The sequence below is a fragment of the Cryptomeria japonica genome, chromosome 1 (assembly GCF_030272615.1).
Source record: "Cryptomeria japonica chromosome 1, Sugi_1.0, whole genome shotgun sequence".
Lineage (NCBI taxonomy): Eukaryota > Viridiplantae > Streptophyta > Pinopsida > Cupressales > Cupressaceae > Cryptomeria > Cryptomeria japonica.
In genome coordinates, this window is record NC_081405.1 from 210,497,661 (window position 1) to 210,502,267 (window position 4,607).

Here is a 4,607-nt window from a genome sequence, read left to right on the forward strand (position 1 = left end):
AGTACCAAACTTATACTGAGAGGGGGGAGGTGAATCATTCTAGGCACAAGAACTTTTTCTGAAACGGTTTGATTGCAGACTGTAAACTACTGGCAATCCCTAATACCGGTCCAAACCAAATTACTACTGGTTAAACATAGTGCAACTGTGAAAAACATGAACCGCTCAATCTTCTTAGCTTACCATACAACCTACTCCCTCATTTCCACTTTGTCCTTATGCATAAACAGATAATCTATCATCAGAAATATAATAACTTGCTAGATCAACATGATTCACCACTTGACAAAAACAACAAAGCATCACATGAAAAGGACATCACATATGACACACATATTTTTCACGTGGAAACCCAACTGGGAAAAACCATGGTGGGGATGAATACCCACAAGCTATTTTGAACTCTTTAAAAGTCCGCTCTGTTAGGAGCCTAGTCCAGTTAAAGACTGTTACATCAGGATCTGTTAGGAACCAATCCTGTTAGGGATCACCCAGTTAAGGGATGGCTAGAATACCCGGTTAAGGGTTAAACCCTGTTAGAGGTTACCTTGTTAGAGGATTTTATGAACTCAATGGCTTTGAGTCACCCTGTTAAAGGATTTACAACAAGCTGGTTAAAGCTACCCTATTAAAGGATTTTCCAACTGTTGAAGTGATTGGAGATCAACAAGTATTACAATTATCTGGTAATAGCACTCAATGCCAATGTAGATCCACTTTAGTTCCTTCCTTCTGCACACACACTCTATAGGTATCAATCCTCTCAATTGGTCTAGCAAGAATCACATATCTCTACACATAGATACACACACAACATTTGCCAACCACCTCAGCATGAAAAACCGCATCAACCTTATAGGAAATAGATAGGTCGGTAGCATAAACCCTAAACCCTAAACACTTACGTTGAGAAATTTAGTTGGTTCAATCCTGACCATTGAACACTTTGCATTTGAATACAACGGTCTTGAACATATCTCAAGACATTCTCCATCGTTCGTTCTTCGCTGCTTCTTTGAGGTGACAACCCATCACGCATTCTCTACCGTTTGCAGAGACTTCACACATTCTTGAGGTAGATAGGATCAATCTCCTTCATGCAAGATCCTTCACGTGCATGAGGCTGATGTGGCAACATGATCTGATCTCCGTTACAATGCTAACTCATCACACAATGCCATTAGTTGAGACACACGGGCTCAAAACACTTCAACTAGAAACCCTGAAGTTGAGACTACCAACCAGTAGTTATGCCATATGAACCCTAGATATAAACATTCCATATACCAGTTCTCATTTTGACATACTAGTTCTGGTTCACAACATCATACCGCTTCACATGGACAAGCATACCACTTCACTTTTTCACATATGCCAATTCACAACATCATACCGGTTCTCTTTGTCAGTTGCTTAACTTCAATAATCCTGTTCACTCTTCATCATGTTACTGCTTCACTCTTCAGTATATTATCAGTTCTCTTTCAGCATATTGACATCAATGACAACATAATATCATCATGTCAACATATTCTACATATATGCCAACAATGTCCCCCTTTGGCATTGATGGCAATATACAAAGATATCTCTCTTTCTGCATCACACCTTCTCCTTAATACTGCAGATATCTTTTCCACTTCACATCTTCTCCCCCTTTGACAACAATGCCAAAGTGGAGGCATGAGCTTCCCTATTCCACTATGCTGCTCCCCCTGAGGAGTAGCATCCTTCAACACATCAATCCTACAAAGATATAACAAAGTAAGATCTGACTGATGTGGAGCACAAACCTTTAGATTACCTCTTGAAGGGGCAACACCCCTAACTCACCTCTCAGATAGGTAAAAGTAGCCTTCGGTAGAGGCTTGGTGAATATGTTTGCTAACTGCTCCTTACTGGAAACATGTTCCAATACCACCTCTTTGTTCTGAACCTTTTCCCTCAAGAAATGATACTTGAGTTCAAAGTGCTTGGTTCTAGCATGTAAAATCGGATTCTTGGATATGTTAATTGCACTTGTATTGTCACATAATATACTTACTAGTTCAGATACATGAACTTTGAAGCCATTCAATACAAGCTTCATCCAAATAGTCAGGGTACAGTTCAAAAAAGCTGCAACATACTCTAATGTCCCCCTTTGGCATTGATGGCAATATACAAAGATATCTCTCTTTCTGCATCACACCTTCTCCTTAATACTACAGATATCTTTTCCACTTCACATCTTCTCCCCCTTTGACAACAATGCCAAAGTGGAGGCATGAGCTTCCCTATTCCACTATGCTGCTCCCCCTGAGGAGTAGCATCCTTCAACACATCAATCCTAAAAAGATATAACAAAGTAAGATCTGACTGATGTGGAGCACAAACCTTTAGATTACCTCTTGAAGGGGCAACACCCCTAACTCACCTCTCAGATAGGTAAAAGTAGCCTTCGGTAGAGGCTTGGTGAATATGTTTGCTAACTGCTCCTTACTGGAAACATGTTCCAATACCACCTCTTTGTTCTGAACCTTTTCCCTCAAGAAATGATACTTGAGTTCAAAGTGCTTGGTTCTAGCATGTAAAACCGGATTCTTGGATATGTTAATTGCACTTGTATTGTCACATAATATACTTACTAGTTCAGATACATGAACTTTGAAGCCATTCAATACATGCTTCATCCAAATAGTCTGGGTACAGTTCAAAAAAGCTGCAACATACTCTGCTTCTACTATAGACTGAGAGATACAACTCTACTTTTTACTCATCCATGAGACCGGTCTACCACCGAGAAAGAATGCACCACCGGTTGTGCTCTTCCAGTCATTTACATTACCAACCCAATCAACATTGTGAACACTTTCAGGTTGAAATCATTATTGTATAGATACCATAACCCATAGTCAATGGTTCCCTTCAGATATCTAAGAATCCGCTTGACTGCTACCAAGTGGGATTCTCTTGGGCTTTGAGAAACCGAGCAGTAATACCCACTGCATGTGCAATGTCTAGTCTGCTATGCACTACATAATGCAACTTACTGATCATTGATCGGTATTCCTTCTCATTTACCAATGCTGAGTTATCCTCTTTTGATAGTTTACAACCGGTCACCATTGGTTTACCAACCAGTTTAGTATCTTCCATGACAAAGGTCTTCAACACCTCTTTGACATACTTGGACTAAGTAATAAAGATTCCATTTTTCATTTGCTGAATCTACAGTCCAATGAAGAACTTAATTTCCCCTATGAGTGACATTTCAAACTCCTTTTTCATCTCATCTACAAAGTCATGACTCATCTTGTCATCTCCACCAAAGATTATGTCATCAACAAATACTTTGCAGATCAGAATCTGATCTCCTTCTGATTTCAAGTAGATATTGCTATTGTCACTTGTTCTTTCAAATCCAATTTTCACAAGTTGGGAATGCAAGCATTCATACCATGCTCTTGGTGCCTGCTTCAGTCCATATAATGCTTTATGTAGCCTACACACCATGTCACTGTCTTCAGATAGGGAAAACCCATCTGGTTGCTCTATATACACCTCCTCTTCAAGTATTCCATTTAAAAATGCAGATTTTACATCCATTTGGTATACCTTGAATCCTTTAAAAGTTGCATATGCAAGAAGCATATGAACTCCTTCCAATCTTGCTACTAGAGCAAAGGTTTCACCATAGTCTTCTCCTTCTTCTTGGGCATATCCTTTACATACTAGTCTGGCTTTGTTCCTTACCACTGTGCCATCCTCATTTAGCTTATTTTTGAAAACCCATTTGGTTCCAATGACATTTTTATGCTCCAGTCTAGGTACCAAAGACCATGTACCATTCTTTTCTATCTGATCAAGTTTGTCCTCCATTAGCTTGATCCAATCTTCATCTTTATGTGCCTCTTTGAATGATTTAGGCTCAAATTCAGAGATCATACATGAGCTTTCTCTGACCTTTCTTCTTGTAAGAGTTCCTGCATCTTTGTCTCCTATGATCTGCTTTGGATCATGATTGAGTTTGACATACCTAGGTATGTTCTTAACAACTTCCTCTTGCTTTTCTTCATCATCCTCATCTTCATCAGCATCAACATCTACAAGTGTAGGAGCACAATTACTAGTACTAGGCTGATTTGCAACCAGTTCCCATAAAGTTACTACCGGTTCATCTCCTCCTTGCTTATTGCTGATTCCCTCTGATTTCTTAGAGTTTTCATCAACCCTAACATTGATGCTTTCAATGATTCTTCGAGTCCTATTTTGAAACATTTGAGAGCTTTACCTTTTGTGGAATATCCTAGGAATATTCCTTCATCACATTTTTCATCGAACTTGCTCTGATGTTCACTCCTCTTGATATAGCATTTTCTACCAAATACTCTAAAGTAGCTTACCACAGGTGTCTTACCAGTCCAGTACTCGTAAGGAGTTTTATCCTTTCCTTTCTTGATGAGTACCCTATTCATTGTGTAGACTATAGTGCTTACTGTTTCTCTCCAAAAGGTGTGAGTGACCTTTCCTTGGATCAACATAGTTCTAGCCGCTTCAACCACAGTCCGGTTGTTTCTCTCCGCTAGGCTATTCTGTTGTGGAGTCCGGGGGGCAGACAGTTGCCT